Below are 25,272 nucleotides of genomic sequence, written 5' to 3' on the forward strand. Positions count from 1 at the left end.
GTTCCATAGGTTTCTATGGAACTTTGGAAGGCTAAGTGCTTTGAAAATATGCCTCTGTGTGTTCTTGTTGCCTTAATTCTTTCCGTTATAATGGTATTAGGTTACTATTTCTGCTGCTGCAGTCAATTAGATTATAATAATTAGTACTCGGTTTATTGGTTGGATATACTGTAAGTCTATATGGTTTTTTTGTTCTCCATATGGAGATGGGTTCATGTCTAGAGAGGTGTTTGTTGGGCCAGAGCAAATATTCAATGGCATTGGACAGTGCCGTCGACCATCTGTACAGACTGCTGTGGCATTCTTCAGTTAGTGCCAGGGAAGTTCAGGGGTAGAGTTAGGATGGACCCAGAAGTTATCCAGGCACTATCAATATTAAGTGCCGGTTACTGGATAACCATAGAAATAGATGTCCTAACTTGCCCAGGTAATTATCCAGAACCTGGTGCTGAATATCGGCCGGCACTCAGATAACTTCTGGATAATCAGTTCTGTTGTTTATATTAGTCCTAGTATTGACTATCTTGATCAAATTAAGCCCATGGCGATCAGCATCTTAAAAAAATCGCTGACCGCTGCCAGTTGAATATTGGACCCAGCATTTCTTTTTGTACCCAGTTTTTATAGGGCCAAAGATATGCTTTTTTTTTTTTTTATAAATGGTTTTGCATTTGACAAGCCCAAAATATATGATAACTTTTGGACATCTTGGCTTGGACATCTGTTTTGACTCATGGATGACCTATTCAAAGTTATTCTCTTAATCACCACTTCTGACAGATTTTTAAAACAATGATGATTGAATTGCATATGTATAGAAAATTATGTAAATAGATAGTAGCCAGGTTGATGACGGAAGCTACTGCTCACAAGTTTAAAACATGCTGCTTCAACTTCTTTTTATGTCTGGAGTTAAATGAAAATCAAATTATTGCATATCCCTTCTCATCCAGAAAAGATAAAGGGCTCCAATAATAGTGTTTTAAAATGTTTGAGAGTTATATTTAGGTATCAGATCTTGGCTGGCAACACTTAATCTTGGAACATCTTCACTTCCTCCATGCCAAAAATGCTGAAAATCTGTACATTATGTTCTTGCACGAGACAGTCTACACAGCTGATAAACAACAGTGAGATGGGGGCCAAGAAAGCACGAGATCAGTCTGTAAGTGCTGCTACTTACACTAAAAAATACCTACAACCAGTGCATTTTTTTTCTAGCAAAAGAGGTGCTGACACTCAAATGCCAGACTATCTTTCAGGATTGGAGTGATCATTGAGGGATCCATCCCACAATAACCAGGCCCCCTGCTTCCAACCACAGAATCTATGAAAAGGCAGGATTGGTATGCAGAGCCTGAGCTCTTTCATTAGTATTTGGGGACCATGGTATTCAGTACCCCCAAGCGCCCCTGGAAAAAAAGCCCTGCCTACACCACAACATTGTAATATCTATGTGGAAATGGGGTTCCAGAAAGATTAGCCCTTTTAATAAGAGATCAGCTTTGTTTCTTGTAAATACCATAAATCTCAGTGCATATGGGCCATATGTTTTTTTTTCCCCACAACAAATCACAAGTAATCAGATAATGAGTACTTTCTAATATGCTCAAAGCAGGGGCGTAGCCAGACTTCGGTGGGAGGGGGGTCCAGAGCCCGAGGTGAGGGGGCACATTTTAGCCCCCCCTGGCACCGCCAACCCCCACGCCATTGCCGACCCCCCCCCCCCCGCCGCCACCACCAACTTTGACGACCCCTGCCGACGACCCTCTCGACCCCCCTCCTGCCGCCAACCCTCCCCCACCGTTGCCTACCTTTGCTGGCGGAGGACCCCAATCCCCGCCAGCCGAGGAGGTCCTGTTCTTCCTGTGAAGGCTTCGTTCTGTTTCTGACGTGCACGCACGCACCGACGTTTTTCCCTCGCCGGCCATCTTCTTTTCAAGCCTCTCCAAAACCGGTCACTCTTCCTCCCTCAGCATCCTCGCGTGATCGCGGAGGACGCGAAGACCCGGCGCCTCTCACATTTAGAGCGCTCCCCCCCCCCGCTCCGGTTCCGGGGATGTGCCCCCGAACCGTCACCCCCGATTATTGCTGGCCCAAACAGAGCCCGAAAACGTCCCACACCGCTCTTCACTCCCGGGGGACGTGCTCAAACGTCCCCAGAAGCCCAACACCGTGGCGCCGTCTCAACCAGTCCCAAAACGGGCGCACCACCACCCGAACATCCCCGAGCTCCCAAAATGGCACCGCCAGCCCCTGCCCTCTTGCCGAGCCCCCCAGATCCTGCCGAACCCCCCTGCAGCGCTCCTTAAGCGCCACCACCCTGCACCCAGCCCCAACTGGCCCCAAACTTAATTGGAAGCCCAAAACAACGGTGTTTCCCCCCCTTCCCCCCCAGGTAAGTATTTATTTTTTTTCTCATTTCACCTTTACTCCATGTTACATTACAGCTGCTAAGGCCTCATTTTACCACAGCTTAGTAAAAGGAACCCTTAGGCTGGTTGGGATGCAAAATGTAAAAAACAAAAAAACAAAACGTGTACTGGCAAAATTAATAAGCAGTGCAAGGACAAGCTTGCCAATTTATTTACTCTAGTTGCAGGTTTTGACCAGTTTGACTTGTGTTATAGCCTACTTAGGTCATCTTTTGGTTAGCAAATGTCCAAATGCCTCTCTTTGCTACTTTTTTAATGTTTTTCTGTTTCAAAAGTGAGCCCCTTGGTGTACCTGTACTACTTCTGAAAAAGGTGTGAGCTAAATCTAAACAAATGTTTCGTTGTACCATATCAACATTATGAGCATCATATCTGTTATTTGACTGTTGTACTGCATGCTGTTAACAAAATTGTAAGTTTGATGTTAAGCTGTACCTGCTATACACCACCTTGGGTGAATCTCTTCATAAAGGCGATTAATAAAGCCCAATGAATAAATAAATAAATCTTGCTCCTATGCAAAGCTTACAATGTAAACTACTACTACCACTATTTAGCATTTCTATAGCGCTACAAGGCGTACGCAGCGCTGCACAAACATAGAAGAAAGACAGTCCCTGCTCAAAGAGCTTACAATCTAATAGACAAAAAATAAAGTAATCAAATCAATTAATGTGTACAGGAAGGAAGAGAGGAGGGTAAATGGAGGCGAGTGGTTACAAGTGGTTATGAGTCAAAAGCAATGTTAAAGAGGTGGGCTTTCATTCTAGATTTAAAGGTGGCGAAGGATGGGGCAAGACGTAGGGGCTCAGGAAGTTTATTCTAGGTGTAGGGTGCAGCGAGACAGAAGGCGCGAAGTCTGGAGTTGGCAGTAGTGGAGAAGGGAACAGATAAGAAGGATTTATCCATGGAGCGGAGTGCACGGGAAGGGGTGTAGGGAAGGACGAGTGTGGAGAGATACTGGGGAGCAGCAGAGTGAGTACATTTATAGGTTAGTAGAAGAAGTTTGAACAGGATGCGAAAATGGATAGGGAGCCAGTGATGCGACTTGAGGAGAGGGGTAGTATGAGTAAAGCGACCCTGGCGGAAGATGAGACGGGCAGCAGAGTTTTGAACCGATTGGAGAGGGGAGAGGTGACTAAGTGGGAGGCCAGCAAGAAGCAGATTGCAGTAGTCTAAACGAGAGGTGACAAGGAAGTTGTAAGACAGAAAGGGCACGACACAAAACCTTTGCTATCTGTTCTTCCTTACATTACACCCTGTACTTCTATACCACAACTACCTCCGTGTTCTAAGACGTTTACATAAAAATCTAAAACATATTCAAAAGAAGTTTTAGCAAGAAACAAATCTACTACAAAGAATTGTTTTTAGATTTTTCTTAAAAAGATGAAAATCCAATAGAAAAAAAGTTAACGCAAGGATACAGCTCATTTCATAATTTTGGTGCCTGCATGGCCAAACAAGTGTTGAATACCCTGAATCTTGTTATACCCTTAATGGAGTGTGAAACAAAAAAATGAATTACAACAAAATATTCTGACTGTTATTTGACTGAAATTCAAAGTGAGATATCATAAGTGAAGGGCAGTCCCCATGTAAAATCTTGTAAATTAAACATGAAAACTTAAACTTGATCCTGGCCTCTATAGGTAACCATTGTAGTTCTTGAAAATCAGAGAAGATACTATCCCTCCATTTAGTGCAATCAGGATTTTATCATGTCTTACAAAAAATCGATCTCTCCTCCTTCATCACAGAAATTCACTCTGAATATTCCATACCAACAAAGGTTTTTTCCTGCAGTGTTCAATACATGGGTTATGCCTCTTTCCCAACTGTGCTTTCTGCTGTCATCTTGCTTTGGTTTGAGTATTTCAGATGAGGTTTTATAGAGGCTCTTTACTTTGACCAGGGGGAGGGGTAGAATGGGAGGGGGTAGGATAGTTATTTTTTTAATGACATTTCCTACGAGTTTCATGGAAGGACTTTTTTTTCTTTTTCTTTTTTTTTTTCCAGATTTACAGTCCAGACAAAACTTGCTGTAAATAACTTTGGCAATGGATGTTGAGGAAAGGAAAGAAAAGCAGAGCGCTATGAAGAGGATGAGAGACTAAGGAAGGGCACAAGTCTTTCAAGGAGGTGAATGAGGCTGGAAATGGGAGAGGTAAAAGGGAGAATGGAAGCCTGGATAAGGAGATAAAATATAAGAAAAGGACAGGAGTTGAAGAGGGGATTAGTGACAGGAAAAGACCTGGGATTATTAAGGGAATGAGAGACAGATATATGAGACAGGGGAAGGGATAATTACAGAGAATGGAAATGGTGGACTAGACAGTGAGTGAAAGACAGGAATAGGAGGCTAGAAAAGAAATGGGAGTCATAGGTAGGAATGGGAAGACTAAGACTGCCCTTCCAGAATACTAGTGCAAGTCCGCAGTTTTGCATTAGCCTTAGGCATGAGCAGTGCTCATGTCTAACTATTGGCAGTTATTATTTATTTACCACCGTTTTGAAGGAATTTACTCAAGGTGGTGCACAGTTAGGCGCATAACCCCTAGTATTCTGTATCTCACAGGCAGACCCCTGACCCTCCTACAGTCATCCTCCCTAGAAGTTGCGCAAAACAGAAATTGTGTGTACAATGTCTAGAATAGTGCCTATAATAAGTTGCATGCACAACTGCCAATTAATGCCAATTAACACCAATTTAAGCCAATAATTGTCTGCTAATGCCAATTAACAGCCAATTATTAAATTAAGTTGAGTGCACAAATGATCTTATTCTTTAAATAGTGCATCCAGCTTTCAAGCTGATTCTCAGAACTCCTGAAGTAAAGCCAACAGCACACATCCCATACTGCTGGAACAGTGCAGAAAACTAGCTCTCCAATGCTCTAGGAAAATGATATTCAAATTATACGTGTGCTGTAAAAGTGAAAGCAAGGGGGAGGAAAGTGCTTGGCAAATGCGCAGAAGAGTTTTGCTCTTGTGCGCATGCTCCAGGCAAACCCGACCCTAAAGCACACATTGGTGCCACCAGGGGCGTAGCCAGACCTTGGTGGGAGGGGGTCCAGAGCCCGAGGTGGGGGGGGCACAGTTTAGCCTGCCTCCCCAGCCGCCAACCCCCCCGTCACTTTGGACTCTCCTCCTGCCGCCGACCCCCCCCCCCCCCCGTCGCCACTGCTGCCCCTCCCCCACCACCGCCGCCAGGTACCTTTGTTGGCGGGGGTCCCCAACCCCCTCCAGCCGAAGTGTTTTTCAGGCTGGACGAGGATTTAGGATGTCAGGAGTCAGAAACAGATCATCAGCGAAGGCGCCGGATTCGACCAGCGCTGAAGAAGACTTCGGCTGGTGGGGGTTGGGGACCCCCACCAGTAAAGGTACCTGGCGGTGACAGCGGCAACAGGGGAGGGTCGGCAGCAGCGGGGGTTCAAAAGTAGAGGGGGCCAGGGCTTAATCTGTGGGGGTCCATGCCCTCATGGCCCCACCTAGCTACGCCTCTGGGTGCCGCTCTTCTGTGCCTTTAAATATAAGCATTTCAATTTTTTTTTTACTTGGAGGGCTTATATGTGAGCACAGAAAACAGGTACCAATGTGTGCTTTCACTTTCGGGTTTGCTCAGACTCGTGCACATTTCTTTCTTATTACTAGTGCCTACAGGCTTGTACAAACTTTCTTCTGCTTCCAGAATAAATCAAAACCAGCAGATTTGAAACTGGAAGTCAAAAGAAATCCTGTCTGGCACTTTTTTTCCAGTGGTATCAGCAGGGTTTATTTGTGCGCTGTTCTCTGAGCATTGGGAAGGCATAGCAAATTATATTATTAGCATATGTTTGACTATATTTAAATACAATTTGCGGCCATCTCTGGCACGCATATTCTTGCCTGCAGTAAAGCCCTCTGAGCCTTCTGCGCAGATTAAAATGTATGCTATTCCTGCACTAACTGGCCTTACTGCCAGCAGTAGGTTTTGAAAATTGGTCTTTTTTTTTTTTGCTAGACATAAAATTGATGTCCCATTTTCTAGTATTAGGAGATAAGCATAGGAGGTAGAAAGATGGGAAACAGGTGAAAAGTGAACACTGAAGACTGGGGTAGAAGGAGAAATAAAACCTTAGATAGAGGTAGTTGAAAAGGGAGAAGAGAGAAATGGAGAAAAACGAGGAAATAGAAGGATCAATGTCAGAGATGCAGGGGAGGAAGGGAAGAAGATAAGAATCGTGAAGAAAGAGAAAATGGAAATGAGATTCTGGAAAAGGTCTTGCGAGAAAAAAAAAACACCATAGTAAGTGGTGACGAGAGTCCAGGACCAACCAAATTGGGGAAAAAAATGATCAGACAACAAAGGTACAAAAAATTATTTCCAATTTTTATAGCATGAAATAAATCAGGTTTGAAAATTTGCACTTTTATTTTTGTTACATTTGTACCCTGCACTTTCCCACTCATGGCAGGCTCAATGTGGCTTACATGGGGCAATGGAGGGTTAAGTGACTTGCCCAGAGTCACAAGGAGCTGCCTGTGCCTGAAGTGGGAATTGAACGCCATTCCTCAGTTCCTCAGGATCAAAGTCCACCACCCTAACCACTAGGCCACTCCTCCACTTTACTCAGTACAAGAAGAAATGCTTTTCTAGTTGTATCTCTTTCATCAATGTTCTGGTCACATTCTAATTTGAGTTTTTTTCTATTTTCATATTTGTTTCCAATTTGTAGTATCTTATACTTTACTAGGTGATGGTCTGTGTTTTACTTTGTATCCATGGTGAGCAATTCTGTTAACATTTAGGATCTGTGTAAGGATCTCTAGTTTCCAGTTTGTTCTGTTTTCCCTCTTTTCATAAGAAGGGTTGGTGCAAATTAAGTTCTTGGACTTGGTTCTGGAATGGTAGGTAATTTCTGGATGTCCATTTGTAGAGATCTGTGTGACTTCATAGAGGGGCCCTTTTATTAAAGTGTAGTAACTGGTTCAAGCATGCCGCAGGGGCGTAGCTACGGGTGGGCCTGGGTGGGCCCAGGCCCGCCTACCCAAGCGCACGCAAGTCGCACACTGCAGCAGCAGCTGCCTAGTGTACGGCAGAAACGGCACCCGCTCACGCTGTGGCTCAGCTGATCTCTCTCAGGAAGTTCCTTGACTTCCTTCCAGCCCGATTTTGGCTCGGGCCGGCCCACCACGCCACCCAAGCAAGCGTACATAACATACTCACTCAGACTGCAGCAGCGGAGCAGCCTAGCGTAAGCATACACGTTGCGGGCACCTGCTCAGGGCAGGCTCAGCTGATCTCTCAAGGCGCGTTGTAGTTGTTTTCCATCTATCCTACGCGGATGTGGCTATGCGCGGCGGTGGGCATGCTCAGCCTCGCTCTCGCTCCACACACAACAGTGAAAAATCTGCCGTCCTTACGGCTCGGCTGGGTGGTCTCCTCCACTGCACCTGTGTGTAAGCTCAAACCTGGACTCCCTGCTGCCTGGGCTCAGCTTTTATGATATCAATAAAATCTTCACGTTTCCCTGATATGTCCTGTCTGTCCTAACCCTTATCCCTTACTTGTCCTGTCTGTCTATCATAATTAGATTGTAAGCTCTATTGAGCAGGGACTGTCTCTCCATGTTCAGGTGTGAAGCGCTGCGTACGTCCGGTAGCGCTATAGAAATAATAAGTAGTAGTAGTAGTAGTAGCTGAAGAACAGTTGGGCCCTCAGTGATCAGCCTTCAGTACAGCCACAGGCCTCAGCACTCCACCGAAGCCACAAAACAGGCACAGAAACCAGCACATTCGCTGCATACTGAAGCCCAGGTAAAATAAAGGTTTTAAACATGTGTAATGCTGGTTGCCATCTAGGTGTAGGTGGGCTATTCATTGCCTAGGGAAAAAAAAGGCTATTACTATATTTAAGGTTGGTGGGTTTCTAGGTGGGGGTGGGCTCACTGCTCAAGGATAAAACAATTTTTAAAAAATTATTTAATGTTAGTGGGTTTCTGGGTCGGGATGGGCTCAGTGGTTGTATATTTCATATTTATGGGTTTTTGGCTGGGGATGGTCTCTGTAGTAGCCAGGTTAAAATTTAAAAAAAAGTTTTATATTTAATGTAGGCGGGTTTTTGGGTGGGGTGGGCTCTGAAGTGCTCAGGACATTAAAAAGCAAAAGGTTTTATATTTAGTGCTTCAGGGTGGATGGGGGAGAAATACAAATAAGGTACAAATAAGTACCTGTATATGTAAGCTGCATTGAGCCTGCCATGAGTGGGAAAGCGCGGGGTACAAATGCAACTAAAATAAATAAAAAAAATTGCTGCTGTATAACTTTGGCACACCAGTTCACACCTGAAGACTAATCTGTCTGAAAAAGTCCTTTCTTGAAATAACCACGTTTACTCACAGTTAACTGCAGATCAGAGGTTGTGCCCCACTGGCAAAGAGTCCCCTGGTACTAAGATTAGCAGTAGGTCAGAGCTGGCACAATGGTGTACAATGCCCTCTTTCAGCACCATTCAAGGTAAGAACTACGTTCTCTAACGTGGGTAACACAGGAAAGGGAACTAAAACTGGCTTACAAAAATGACCACTACCGCATGGACTACAACAGGAAACAAAACAGTAAGCAGGGGGAAAGCACCAAGGGAGTAGAGCCTACCAATTACCAATACCTACACCAACCACAATGGGGCAATGGAGGGTTAAGTGACTTGCCCAGAGTCACAAGGAGCTGTGCCTGAAGTGGGAATCGAACTCAGTTCCTTAGTTCCCCAGGACCAGAGTCCACCACCCTAATCACTAGGCCAGTCCTAGAGGCTGTATGCAGGTCCCTGGAGCAGTTTTAGTGGGTGCAGTACATTTGTGGGTAGTGGGTTTTGGGGGGGGGGGGGTTGGGGGGCTCAGCTCCCAAAGTAAGGGAGCTATGCACGTGGGAGCTTTTCTGAAGTCCACCGCAGTGACCCCTAGGGAGCCCGGTTGGTGTCCTTGTATGTCAGGGGGGCCAGTACACTAAAAATGCTGGCTCCTCCCACGGCCAAATGTCTTGAATTTGGCCGGGGTTTGAGATGGCCGACATAACCTTCCATTATCACTAAAAAACGAAGCCGGCCATCTCAAACCCCAGCCAAATCCGAGGCATTTGGCTGGCCGGAACCGTATTATCGAAACAAAAGATGGCCGGCCATCTTTTTCGAAAATATGGGTCTGGCCAGCTGTTTGCGGCGCCGCCAAAATACATCGCCGGCCATGTATTTCGTCGGTGCCGTTCGATTATTCCCCTCTATGTTACTATGTAAGTTGTGCACTTACCGTATGCTAAAAGGAAAAAGTAACATGCAGTAGTGCAAAGCCTTAATGACAAATGCAGGGAGTGTGTCCAGCATTTGCCTCACATTTACTACACAGGGCAGAGAGTTAGTACACAACACCATATTATATGCAGTGCCAGATAGTGGAGGGGCACCCAACTATATATAATAATAATTAAAAAAAAAAAATATATATATATATACAAATAAATAAATAATGTCGTGCAGACCTACAGTAAATAAATAATAAAGACCTGCTATGGTGCCACAACCCCTCTTCCCTGCATCTCTTCACTCCCCATGATCTGATCCCCCGATCTCAGTTGTGATCCAAATCCTCCCTGATGTCACTGCTAAACACCACGATGAAACTGGCAACCCCCTGATTCAATACCAAACCAGCCCCCACTGATACTGCCAACCTCCAATCCAACACCAACCCCACCTTTGACTCTGTCAACCCCCCCCCCCCCACACACACACACACACACACTGATGACACTGCCAACCTCCCCAATCCAACACCTAAACCTGCCATTGACACTGCTCACCTCCTGATCCAATACCTAAACCCCCCTCTGATCTAACATCTTAAGCTGCCCGTGACACTGCCAACCTCCCGATGACACTGCCAATCACTCCAATCCAACACCCTAACCCTCCACCTGATGACACCGACAAAACCCTCCCTGATCCAACATCTGAACCCCACAGAAGACACTGCCAACCCCCTGATCCAACATCTGAATCCTCCTGGTGACATAAACGGCACTTATCTTAAACTTGTCTCAAGTAGATATGAATAGGGGACTGCTCGACAGAGTTTCTGTTTTGTTTCCTCAGTCAGGAGCAGGTCTCCTCCAGAACCAACTTTGGCACGCTACAACATTCAGAGTTTCTGAGCTGAGCTCTGCACAGGGTCTTTGGAGAGAATCAAGAGACGTTGCTGGTGCACCATGTTGAATTGATCACAGAAGATGCCAGACTGAATGTTGTATCGTATCCTTACTGATGAGCTTCCACTATCACATTATAATTTTCTATTGTTATATTCTTTTTTGGACTAGTTTACTCATAATTCTTTGGGCAGGTTTGTTAGCTGTTATTATTCTTGTGTACCTTCCCATTTCTGTGGGTTTTTCATCTGCTATTACTGATGTGACACCAGAATTTGAATAACTACATAAGTACAGAAGTATTGCCATACTGGGACAGACCAAAGGTCCATCAAGCCCAACTTCCTGTTTCCAACAGTGGCCAATCCAGGTCACAAATACCTGGCAAGATCCCAAAAGAGTACAAAACATTTTATGCTGCTTATCCCAAAAATAAGCAGTGGATTTTCCACAAGTCTATTTTAATAATGGTCTATTTTGTCGCTTCATTTCGTGCCCCCTAGTCCTAGCATTTTTGGAAAGAGTAAACAAACGCGTCACGTCTACCCTTTCCACTCCACTCATTATTTTATAGACTTCTATCATATCTCCCCTCAGCCGTCTTTTCTCCAAGCTGAAGAGCCCTAGTCGCTTTAGCCTTTCCTCATAGGGAAGTCATCCCATCCCCTTTATCATTTTTGTCGCCCTTCTCTGCACCTTTTCTAATTCCACTATATCTTTTTTTGAGATGTGGTGACCAGAATTGAACACAATATTCAAGATGCAGGTGCACCATGGAGCGATACAAAGGCATAATAACATCCATATTTTTGTTTTCCATTCCTTTCCTAATAATACCTAACATTCTATTTGCTTTCTTAGCCACCACAGCACACTGAGCAGAAGGTTTCAACGTATCATCAAGATTTTCATTTTTGTATGTTGAATAGTAAAACATTCTTCTTCTGCTTTGTAGCCATTGTTATAGGAGTTTTATGTCCCATGTGAATGAATAATTATACTCTATGAAATGTTATTAAAAAAAAGAAGAACTAATTTAGGTGCCTAAATGTGTGCCCTATTGTAGGCCAAACTTAGGAGCCTGGAACGTCTATTTTAGAAGCAGCCCAATGTCCAAATGACATTTAAATGTTTGGAGAGATCCAGATGTTTAAATGCCAGATAGCAAGGGGCATGGGGAGGGGATAGAGAGGGGGTGGTCTGGACAAAACTACAATATAGGCACGCATTTCTTATTTCTTATAGGGAATGCCCGTCAGCAAAAGGAAACCCAGACATCAGAATTTACACCTGCTCAAACAAGCTTTTAAATCAGCCTCCACCAGTGATTCTTCACTGGATCACAACACTTATGCTTATGTTTAACTAATTTTTATTAGATTTCCAACAGAAACAATACCCAACTCGAGAATGAACAATATGCATAAAAGATAAACATATGTAGATGCATAAAGATGTAATCCTAAACAACCTTCCCCTCTATCCCAAATCCCATCGCCTCTCCCTCCCCCCTCCTTTACCCCCCCCCTTCCCCCCTCTTTGCAGCAAGATGTCCAAGTCACACAGGCTGAGTCCATTGGTGTACTTAATTTAAAATTCTGCTTCTCGCTGCTGGTTGTAAGGTATCCAATAGTTTGCCCATGTTTTTTCCAAGTTCCTGCCCTCCTCAGAGGAGAAGAATCACAACACTTATAAATTGGATATTACAGTCAGGTTTTTATTCAGAATTTTAGGCAGGTATTTGCCAAATTAGTGGACTCTTTGTTTTGCTAAACAATTGACGGAATAATTAGATACATTTTCAGTTTTGAATTCCTTTCAACATGGTTTCAGGAGCTTGCATAGCAGCGAACAATGCTTCTTGCTATCATTTCTAAAGTGAAGACAATTATCAGCAGTGGAGGACAAGCTGTGTATTGCAGTTTGATTTGTCTCCTGCATTTAATATGGTGGGACCATGAACTTCTACTCCCTAGACTGAGCAACTTTAGAATGGGTGGAACTGTACTAGAGTGGTTTAGAAAGGTTTTGGTTAACCATTCTTATGTAGCGAAAAGAGAAGGTATGTTTTCTCATTTTTGGCATCCACTATGTGGGGTACCCCAGGTCTCTCCCTTGTCCCCCATTTTGTTTAATATCTTCATGTGTTCTTTGCACACAATGGTGGACAAGGGAGAGTACCTGTATTCATATGCTGATGATATTTTTATCATTATGGCCTTACCTATAGACATGACCTTATTACAATTGAACCTTTATCCTGTATTAACAAGATCGAATCTTGGTCTAATCAAATTGATTCAAGCTAAATTCAGCTAAAACAAACATTTTATGGTTGAGAAATGGATGGCAAAAAGCCCCAGCCACTATTCATTCGAATAATAATGAGGTCCTGAGTATTGTAAACTCATCTAAAATGTTTGATTTCATATTAGACTCAGCTCTGACCTGTGAAGCTCAAATTAACAATTTGTATTAAAAAAAATATTATTTTTTTAAAGACAACTGAAGACTATTTTTCCTTACTTCCATGAAAGCCAATATGCATCGTCAGTCCAGGCTTTGGTCATATCTCAGTTGGGCTATTCTAACTCCTTATATTCTGGGATTTCAGATATTCTCATGAAAAGATGACCCCGCTCCCGATATTCAGCGCTATTTAAATAGCCAGGAATGGCTCCTGGCTAGTTAAATAGTGTTTATTTGGCTAACCATTAATATTCAGCAGGAGATGGCCGGTTATCTTTGCTGAATATTAATGATTGGTGCATACTCCCAGATTCTATATAGTGTGCTGAAATTTCAAAGCATATTCTATATAATGCACATAACCTAATTGGTTAACTAGCCAATCAGTGCCGCTAATTGGACATTAACAAGCAATTAGCAGCACTAATTGGCATTAATTACAATGTTTGCGCACTACTCGTTAAGCGTATTCCATAGCATAGTCTGTGTTAATCCTATCGCACATATCTGAAAAGGGGGTGTGCCAAGGACTTTGACATGGGCCATTTCTAATTCTACATGCATGGTTATAGAATTTGGTGCTCTGTGTGGAAATTTGGGCGCAGGCAAATGGCCCGTATTCTGGAATGACACACATAATGGCTTTAAGCATATTCTATTTATGACATATTGGACTTAGACTTTTTTTGGAACAGACTACCTTTGCTATAGAGTAATCTATTTCTGTAGCTTGGGCTTTTGCCAGATGAAACTTTTGGTCAAACATGCTTTTTACTTCCTCAGAACTATCCGACATACACATCTGTCTCAGTTGATGGGAAGAGCTGGGTGTGCCCTCAATTTGTGGGGTGGGCAGCGGCAGGTTACAGCTAGCCAGACAATCCCTACTCTTCTGAGATGTGTATCCTCACTAAAACACTTCAAAACTGTCTCTGTAGTGTGGTGTAATGGCTAGCATACCAGCCTCTAATGCTAAAGAGTAGGGTTTAAGTCCTGCTGTAGCAGCTGGTCAGCAGACACATTAACCAAGTCTGTTGGCTCAAGTCATGGAGAGAGACATTTTGTTGGGAGAACAAGACCCATCCAGAGGCAAACTGACAGTGAACTGGGCCTCTTACCACCTACCAAAAAAAGAAGAAACTCAATGGAAGCTAAGGGAAAGTGGGTCCCTTACTGCTGTGGACCCTCCAGTGCTGCCCTATTGTCTCAATGGTAACTCTTCCCATGGAGTAATGTGTGTTTTGGAAATCCCAGACTGGTTACTGTGTCTCTTGGGTATGGGAGCAGTCCTGTGAGAGGTCACCAAGAGAGCCGTCTGTGGTCAGGTATGCCATATTGAAGTCTTGTGTTTGTATGGTTACGAGGTGTGGGAGTCAATGTGAGAGGGAGTTGCTGTTGTTGGCAAGTGATAGATGCCTAACAGATTCATTTTTCCAGGCCATTAGATATTGGCAATCTAAACCTCTGACCTGAACATGCTGATCTCCCAAAACATCCTCAGATGACAGAGACAGTACATTACATAATAGATTAGGTTTGTCATGCTTGAAAAACATCAGTGATGCACCCAGGCCACTGCTCTGTATAACCTATATCGTATGGTTACTGTACCAGTGCTCCTGCAAAGCTCTGGGCCCATAGGTATACACCATCTCCCCAGATCTGTAAAGATACCCATTCCTGGAGGGAGACTTTTGGGCTGGCCTAGGATTTCTCCCAACCTCATCCTGGTGCATTATAGGACCTGAAGCACTGATTGCAATGGAGAGAATCATGGACAAGATACTACACTAATTTGAGATGTACGTGTAACACAAGAAACGGCCAAAAGCCCTCCCTCCTGGAATAGGTGATGTAGCAGTTCTGTCTTCCTCACAATTATAAGCCTGTTTCTAAACCAGAATTCTCTGTGCTACAAAAGATAAGGACATGTGGCTGAGAGAGCACTTACCCCCATGCTGTAGCTGAGACCGCAACAGGAAAGGGGACAGACCCTGGACAGGACCTCTCATATAAGTGTATGATGCGCCACCCTATACCTTTGAGGATACTCCCCTAATTCTAGAAACTTCCACCTGCTGGTCTGACAAAATATGGCTTACCAATGTAGAAGACCCTTATAGCCTCAAGATCATTACTTTGACCAGAGCAATCAGATTCAGTGGTGGAAGAATCCCACGAGAGGTACCTTTGCCTGGTTCAACATGAGCAATGGGTTGATTTGGTTTTTTAACTTGGTGCTGATTTTCAACTCTGATTGCGGGCTCCATGTGCTGAATGTAAAGACACAATGACGCTTAATTACCATGCCGATCCCCGCAGGTGCTATAAGTAGTGCAAAGGTGGACTCCATTTTGTTGTATTAGTGTGTCTGTGTGTGTGTATGCATGCGTGGTGTGCTGTAGCTACTTGTCTTTGTTGTGTCCTTGTTACTGTTGGTGTCCCATTGTTTGTGTGTTTGCTCGTGTGTATGTGAGTGAGTGTGTTTGTGACTCACTCACTCACTCACAGAGGAGTTCTTGAGTGATATGCATCTGTCTTGATAAAACACGTGATATGATAAGCAATGGTCTTGGTTCCTTCCTGAAGCAGCATTTTTCTGAGTGAAACAAGGCGCTGTTGAAGGAAGTGAGGATATTCTTGGACTGAATGCGAGATATTTCCTTGTCTGGCCGGAGGACATTCCTTGTAGATGGTGACTTCTGCAACTACTTGTTCGTGGTAATACATGAAGATGGATCGGTTCAGCATGGACCTAGCTGATTGAGCTGAATTGTTAAGAGCTGTGGAATGGATTCTGGACATAGACTTCCAGCAGCTAAGTGCCAATATATATATATATATATATTTTAAGCTATTGCAAAAACTGCCGCAGATGTCCTTTGCAGTGCATATGACAGTAATAATCTCTCATTTTTCTTCAGTTAATTCATTATTCTGGGCAGGGTGTTTTTCCTTGACTTTTAAACACTATGGAATGGATTTTCCATAGTTCCTTATTTATGGGATTGTTTTTTTTTTTTTTTGAACCACCTGGTTTTTTCCCTACGGGGTTTTTTCTCGTGTGGTTTTTCTACGTGTTTCTGGTTTTCCAATCCTGTATGATTAAGAACCTATGATAACACTCTGTTCCCGTTGTAGAGTAGTGGACTTGTTAGTGCCTTTTGGCACTTTCCCTACTGGGAAGTTTGAGGTTCTGTGTGTTAACATTTGTGTGCTATCTTCAAGTTGAAAGCAGTGGAAACTTTTGGGAAATCCAGCACATGATATATCAGATTCAAACGATATTTTGAATCTAATATTTATATGCCACAAAAATGGATTTATGTGGCTAACAATAAGAAGATAGGGCATAATCCTAGAATTACAAAGAATTAAAAAGAATTGTGTCTTAACAACATCAATCAGCAATAGCCTAAATAAATATAGACAGAAATACACAAAATACATACAAATATCAAGTTAATGCCAGCTTTTGGAATAGTCAGGTTTTAACAGCTTTCCAAAAACTAGCCACCCTCCAATCTTCAGGTACTATGGACAATTTTAACGAAGTTATATATTACTAATAGTAGATCAGCAATTTCTTGGCTTGAGTGGCTGCCATCTGCTCTAGGGCATGATCCAACCTGGCCTGACCGGTTTCCAGGGCACTTAGTCGCTGATCAATGGCATCCTGCATATGGCCCATCTCCTCCAAAACTGCTTCTGATCCTGTGCCAGCACCTGCCCCTGGATCCACATGAGCCTCAGCTTGCTGTCTTGGGGAAGATGAGGAGACATGTAGGACACCAGTGTACTCTCCTGAGGGAGGTCATGTGGCTCCTGTGCTGGGGGGGAGATGTTCTGGTGTGGGGTCAGGTGCTGCCAGGGGTGATGGAATAAAGTGGGAGATGTTTGGGGCAGGTGCTGCCTGGGGTGGTGGGGGAGGGGCTGTTTGGGCAGCTGCTGCCTGGTGCTCTTCATCTTCCTCCTCATCTCCTTCCTCCTCCTTCTCTTCCTCCTCATTTTCACCCCTGCCCATCTGTTCATCTTCTTTCTCCTCCTCTTCAGCATGCTTTAGGGCTAGTGAGGCTGACCCTGCAGTAGCACCAGGTCCAGGGGGTGAGACAGCTACAAAGGTGGGAAACAGAGACGTTGGTTACAATCATGCACCTGCACAACTGAGGTGGCCATTGAAGTTTGGGATTTGAGCATGGGAGTTATGGACCAACCTTTGCCTACTGGTTAGATCAAGATGAGCAAGAAGTAGAAAGGGTCATTGGATTCTACAGTGTTACTCACCTGCCTTGGCACATAGCTCAGCACCCACCCCCTGGAGGAACTCCTGGTTCTGCTGCCACAGGAGTGCCCCTCTTGCAGATGTCCTCTATCTGTATGGTGACAAGGGATGGGGTGGGAAGGAATAGGGAGAGGGAGGTTGAGTGGCAGGTACCTGACTGATTTGGCATACAGCTATTTCACATGACATGTCTGCTCCTGCCTCATACGGACATAAGAACATTATAGTAGCCATGGTCCAATCTAGTCCAGTATCCTGTTTTCAAAACAGTGACCAAGCCAGGTCACAAGTACCTGGCAGAAACCCAAATCATGGCAACACTCCATACTACAAATCCCAGGGCAAGCAGTGGTTTCCCATGTCTGTCTCAATAGGCCTCCACCACCATCTCACAGTGTAGCATGCCATGTGAATGTCTCTATATATGTGTCATGACATGGATGGAGAGGCTGGAGTGATTGTACCCTCATGGACACAGGCTTTACCAATGTAAGAGGGATTGCTATGCCAGGAAGGAAGTGGCAGCTTGGTTAGAATATCTGTCTTATCCTTCTGGGGTGGAGAGTTCAAATGTTTTCACAGGTGCCTGCACACCTGACCTCTCTCCCTCCAACCTTCCTGCATTTTGCACTGGGCTCCTTGTGGATGGAGGCTTTACCACTGTATGAGGGATTGCTATACTGGGAAGGAAGTGGCAGAGTGGTTAGGTGCCTGCCTGCCTTAACTTTCTGGGGTGGGGAATTCAAATCCTTCACACCTGATCCCCCCACATGGTTAGGTTCTGTGCCCCTCAACAGGGTAGCAGTCCAAATAACATAACTGCAGCACAAAACCCTGCCATGTTGGCAGAAGATCCAGGCTTGATAACAGCCATTTAAATCTTACTACAAAAGATAAGTATTGCAAAAGCATGTGTAAGAATTTAGATCTGACAACAATGTTTCTAAAATAATGTTCTACAAAAATATCTGGAGTAATGAGGAGTGGGTTACTACTGTACCAAAAATAAGTTTTGTGCTTTAAGTATGCCATATATTCTGAGGATCTATGAAAAAAAAATAAGAAGAATATGAAGCATTTCTAGACACACTTCAGTTGGTGTTAAAGAATATGTTTTTCTGGGATTAATGCATCATGCCTAATAGGCATCCTTAAGCTGGGGAGGAAGTAAACCACAAGAATCAAAAACATAACTTAGGTACAGTACTTAATATACTTACATCCCCGGGGATTGAGGCTTAGCTGTTGTATGCCACGGTGAGGCCTGGGAGGACTACATAGCATTTTTCCTTGCGGAGAAAGAGCGTGGCAAGGAGTTTGGAGTCCTGAAAAAAGAAATTAGGCATCCTCCTTTTAGAAGCCATTGCTGGAAACGTCCCCGCAGCTTCGTGACTTCATGACATTTTTACGTGTCAATGTCAAATCAGCGCTGATCAGTTTCTATATAGTGCAGCCACCCTGCAATCTTCAGGTACTATGGACAATTTTAATGTCAGGTTACAGATCACTAACAGCAGATCAGCAATTTAATGTTTGAGTTCTTTCAGTACCCTGGGGTATACAGCATTTGTCCAGGTGCTTTATCACTCTTTAACTTGTCGATTTGGCTCAGTACGTCTTCCAGGTTCACCGAGAATTTTTTCAGTTCCTCTGCATTGTCACCCTTGAAACCCATTTCTGGTATGGGTAGGTCTCTTACATCTTCTTCCTTAAAGACTGAAGCAAAGAATTCATTCAGTCTCTCTGCTATGGTCTTATTCTTTCTGAGTGCCCCTTTTGTTCCTTCAGGATCTAACGGTCCCACGGATTCCCTCACACACTTTTTGCTTCTGATGTACCTGAAAAAGGTGTTATTGTGAGTTTTTGTTTCCTTGACAAGTTTTTCTTCATATTCTATTTTAGCTTTCTTTATCAATGCTTTGCATCTAGCTTGACAGTGCTTATGTTGCTTCTTATTTTCTTCATTCAGATTCTTTTTCCATTCTTTGAAGGATATTCTTTTGGTTCTAATAGCCTCTTTCACTTCACCTTTTAACTATGCTAGCTGTTTGCTCTTCTTTCCACCTCTGTAAATACATGGAATACATCTGGTCTGGGCTTCTATGATCGAAGTTTTAAACAATATCAATGTCTGATTTAAAGTCCTAACCTTTGCAGCTGATCTTTTAGTTCTTTTTAACCATTTTCCTCATTTTGTCATAGTCGACCTTTTGAAAATCAAATGCTGCTACAGTAGATGTCTTCAGTGACTTCACTCCAGATAACAGCTTACATTTGATCATGTTATGATCATTGTTTCCCAGTGGATCCAACACCGTTACCTCTTGTACCAAGCTCTGCATTCCACTAAGGACTAGATCTAAAATAGCAACCCTTCTTGTTGGTTCTTGGACCAGTTGCTCCAAGAAGTACTCATTTATTTTATCTAAGAATGTTATTTCCCTAGCACTCCCTGATATAACATTTATCTAGTCAGTATTGGAGTAATTGAAATGTCTAACACAAATAATCTATTATTATAATGTAGCCCAATTTGCCAGCTTTCCTAATTTCTGTAAACATTTCTTCATCTGTCTGTTTGTTTTGTGCTCTTTATACACCACCATACCTCAAAATGAGGCACTTGATACAGTCAAATTAACATTAGACAAAAGAGTCAGACCGCACGCTATACCTACCGAATTTTTATTAACATTGACAGGGATAGCAATGAAGGAAAACTACTTTTTGTTCCTTGACAAGATGTACCTACAAACCAGTGGGGTAGCGATGGGGGCAACTTTTGCCCCATCAATAGCAAATCTCTATATGTCTAATTTTGAATCAACATGGATTGCCTGTTCCCCATTTCACCGTGTTATTTTACACTGGTGGAGGTACATAGACGACATTTTCATGCTTTGGGGTGGTTCAGAGTTAGACCTCCAGCGGTTCATGCATTGGCTGAACAGCTGCCATCAGGACATACAATTCACTGAACAGCATTCATATGATTGCATTCATTATTTAGATGTGGAGATCAATATTGTTTCCAATAAATTTATCACCAAAGTATTCAAGAAAAGTACGGATCGAAACACATTTCTCCACAACTCAAGTTGCCATCCAAAACATCTCAAAAACAGCCTCCCGTTTTCTCAAATGCTAAGGTTAAGACGCATTTGTTCTGATTCAATTATGTTCAAAATTCAGGCGGAAGAATTAATGTCTAATCTATTGAAGAGAGGTTATTCTAAGTCTGTCCTCAAAAAGGCATATCGTAGGGCCAAGTGCAATGATAGGGACCTTCTTCTGAGAAGTACATCAAAATATCAAACAGAAGAGAACAACTTCACCATGGTTATGCGATACACCGAACATAGTCCCCATCTTGCAAATTTGATTAAAAATAGATGGGACATCATGAGATCAATGACTGCATTTGAAAACACGAATTTACGCATTGTGTTTGCTAGGACGAACAACATCAAGGAGATTATCAGCCCAGCAGACGCAAGTCTTTCCATCGCTAACAAGAAACAAGTCTTAGGACATTATAGATGCGGACATTGTCAGATATGCCACATTACTGAACAAATCAAACAATTTGTGAACCCTAAAACTAATAAGATCCATAAGTTATCACAATTCACAAATTGTTCTTCTGACCATGTCATATACTCTCTACGTTGCCCTTGAAACAAGATCTACATTGGTATGACAACTAGACCACTAAAAGTGAGAATCATGGAACACAGATCTAACCTACGTAGATCAGCTGTCAAAGAACCAATTGTTGAACACTGTATCTCTTTAAAACATAAATTTGAAGACTTACGATGTTCAGTATTAGATCAGGTGGTTGCACATCATCGAGGAGGTAATCGTAAGCTCACTTTATTAAGAAGGGAAGCTAGGTGGATTTTTGAATTCAACACTCTAGAACCTAATGGGCTGAACAACGCCATTGATTGGCACAATTTCTATTAACATCTGATACGTAACACGCACGATAGTATTTCAGTCAGCTGATTGTATGTGGACGCTAAGGCGCCATTTTGAAGCATTGTAGACGTCCGTTGATCAGTATGTTTGACCGTGGTGTGAATTTTAGGTGTACAATCATTATATTATTTTCTTTCATAGTATGATATTTGTTCACTTTAGATTTTCAGTACATTTCAAAGCACTCCGTTCCTGAAGAAGCCACGTTTTCAGGCGAAACGGGTCCCCATAGAACGGACAGCGATGAGTGCCTGGTCTCAACACATTTAAAAGCTAAGTGTTACTTTTACTAATATGTGGTTGAGACATTTCTTTGAAAAAGCATTTGAATGATTCAAAACTCATTGAAAGGAATTCATTCCATTGATGAACTTTATTGAATGATACTTATTTTGTTTATTCATTATATAGTATTGAGGCGATTAAAAAAAATTTTGAGCCCCCTTTTAAATGGAGTTTTTTGGCCCAATGATCGAACTGTAGCGTGTGTTATAAGCCGATGTAAGATCATCTTCAACCACGCTCAAAACCTCTAGGCGATTGGCCTACGGTTTCTGAGGGCTTTTTTCTCCATTTTTTTCAAATAAACACCAACTAGTTGATTTTTCTGCCAGAGCAGTCTTTTTGGTATTAGACAGTAGGCCCTACAAGTATACTCCATTCCTTCACACATGGATTCTATGCTGCTATCTGCTTCATGTAGAATACTATTTTGTAATTTTATAAATATTATTTTATAATTCCCTCTTTAACTTATAGCACAATTCCTCCCTCCAATTTGATCCACTCTATCATTGTGATATAATTTGTACTGTCCCATTGATTGTCCTTGTTTCACCTGGTCTCTGAGATACCTATTATCGCAGAGGCCTATACCTCTTCATTTAGTGCTATATACTCCAACTCTCCCATCTTATTTTTTAGGCTTCTAGCGTATTTACATAGACACGTCAGATTGTGGTTTTTTCTTACATCTACAAGCTGCTGTGAAGATGATGTGAATAATTTGCATCCTTTACTCTGTTCTTCCATTAAACACTGCTGGCTTTCTTTTACCATTATTGAAACCTCTTTATTGGGATTCCCTAAAGATCTTGTTTCAATAGTATCCTTCAAGGATACTCCACACCGAACCATGAGCTCCTTTGCGACTGTCGGCTCCCCTCCCCCCCATTTTAATTTAAAAGCTGCTCTACCGCCTTTTTAAATATTAGTGTCAGCAGCCTGGTTCCATTCCGGTTAAGGTGGAGCTCATTCTTTCGGAACTGGCTCATCCTTTCCCAGAATGTTGCCCAGTTCCTAACAAATCTAAATCTCTTATCCCTGCACCATTGTCTCAACCATGCATTGAGACTTCAGAGCTCTGCCTGCCTCTTGGGTCCTGTGCGTGGAACGGTCAGAAAAGTTTCCAGGTTAAACGATTTCTATCTGTTAATATTTCCATCTTTTAAGAGTGTTCAGTATAAAAAGATATTGGCATCTTGTGGAGGAGTGGCCTAGTGGTTAGGGTGATGGACGTTGGTCCTGAGGAACTGAGTTCAATTCCCACTTCAGGCACAGGCAGCTCCTTGTGACTCTGGGCAAGTCACTTAACCCTCCATAGCCAAATTGAGCCTGCCATGAGTGAGAATGCACGGGGTACAAATGTAACAAATAAATATACAGCTGTTGAGATCTGGAATGAGTTTACTTTACTGGTGAAGAAACAGACCTCTTATTATGCTTTTCGCAGAAGACATAAAACTTTTCTTTTACAATAGTTTTTGAATTAGGATCAAGTTTTATATTTTTCTTATCGTCATTTATATAATTATAAACTGCTCTGGTCACTTTGGGGGAGAAAGCAGTCTATAAATATAGAATTAGGTTAGATATTATTTTTTATATTTTTTAATTTTAGTTTGGTATGCCAATTGTAATCTGCTTAGAACTTATAGCTGAGGTGGAATATAAATGTCAAATTAAATTAAATTAGTGGTGCCAATCACAAGTAAGTGCTATTATTCTGTAATTTACAGGCACAATTTTAGGCACCAATTTCTAGAATTGTCTGCCATTCTTTTGCTTAGATTTGTGAGCCTGAAAGTCAATGATAAGCTCTTAACTTTTTTCTCCTCCTTAAATCCACCTCTGTTGAAATCCAGTTTTTATGCTACTAAAATTAAGTTTAGTGAAATTCTGGCTATTAATTTTGGTCCTCAGCCCTAGTAAATTTTCAAACTGGCCAATTTAGGAGCCTAACTCTCAAATGCACAAAACCTTTAAATATCAAGCCCATAAAAAATGACAGAAGACAAAGACCACATGACCTAACCAATTTGCTCATTCATGTCAACTACCAAGCTCTACAGTCCTTTCTCCTCTTCCTTGGTGCTTGGATATAGTCCTCATCTCTACCAGTTCCACTGGGAGGCTGTTCCACATGTCCGCTACTCTTTCTATAAAAGAAATGTTTGAGTTACCTTGCATCGTTTCACCTTTATCCTATGAGTCCTCATTCTAGAGCTTCTTTCAGTTGAGGAGTAGCTTAATGTTTAGTGCAGTGGCCCAAGAACCGGGTTCAAGTCCTGCTGCAGCTCCTTATGACTATAGGCAAGTCACTTAACCCTTCATTGCCCCAGGTACAACATGACTACCTGTATATAATATGTAAACCACTTTGATTATACCCACAGAAAGGTGGTATATCAAATCCCATCCTCTTTTCCTTACCTCATGTGCATTTATACCATGGATTTATTTAAATGTTTCTATTATATCTCCCCTCTCCTGCTTATCTTTCAATATATTTAGATCTTTAAGTCTGACTTCAAATGCTTTATGATAAAGATGACAAACCATTTTATTAGCTGCCTTCTGGATCACTTCAACCTGTTTATATCCTTTTGAAGGTGCAGTCTCCAGAACTGTGTACACAGTACTTCAAATGAAGTCTCACTAGATGCTAATTTATTTATTTTTATTTATTTATTTGTCACATTTGTATCCCACATTTTCCCACCTCTTTGCAGGCTCAATATGGCTTACAATACATCATGAGTAGTGGAAATACATGAGAAAGTATACATTTAGTAATAACAGAAGGATTTTGGGTAACATAATTGCCTCTTTTTTCCTGCTGGCCAGTCCGCTCTCTATACACTCAAGCATCCTTCTGGGATTTGCTATCTTCTTTTCTACTTGTTTGGTTCCCTTCAGATCATTAGATGCAATCATCCCCAGGCCTCACTCTTCTTTTGTGCACAGACATACTGCACCCTCAGTAGTGTACTGATCCTCTGAGTCTTTTGCAGCCCAAATGCATTACCCTGGATGTGTTTAGCAGTAAATCATAGTTGCCAAACTGTAGACTAGAGCTGTCAAACTGCATTCCTGGAGAGCTGCAAACCAGTCTGTTTTTCAGGATATCCCTAATGAATGTCCATGAGAAAGAAGGTCCAAGTTAGAAATCATAAATGAATGTCCATCTCACATGTATTACAGGATACAGCCTGTTCTAAAATACATGTGAGATGGACTTCCGTGTACTGAAAATGTCTTGCGTAAACATCCATTTTACAAACTGAAACATCCAATTTATGAACTGGGGGGGGGGGGGGGGGCAAGAGATATGGACATCTATGTGGCAGCATAGGAAAGGCTTTATGCTGAAACACGGCCCATGTTGGGTCATTACTGTTTATCCAATTTTTCACTTGTACTCCCTGTTATTCAATAAATTCTACAAGTACATATCATTTTTATAATTTAATATAGAAATACAAATATAACATATATCACCCCGTAGTGCGCCCAGTTTTTCTGGAACTTCTTTGCCAATATCGGTCACATATATTCTCTTACCGTTATTCTAGCTTAAAGTAAGTCGATATTATCTTTCAAAACAACATTCACCATAATATATTTATGAAGTCAATAGCC

This window comes from Microcaecilia unicolor, chromosome 2, assembly GCF_901765095.1.
Source record: "Microcaecilia unicolor chromosome 2, aMicUni1.1, whole genome shotgun sequence".
NCBI lineage: Eukaryota > Metazoa > Chordata > Amphibia > Gymnophiona > Siphonopidae > Microcaecilia > Microcaecilia unicolor.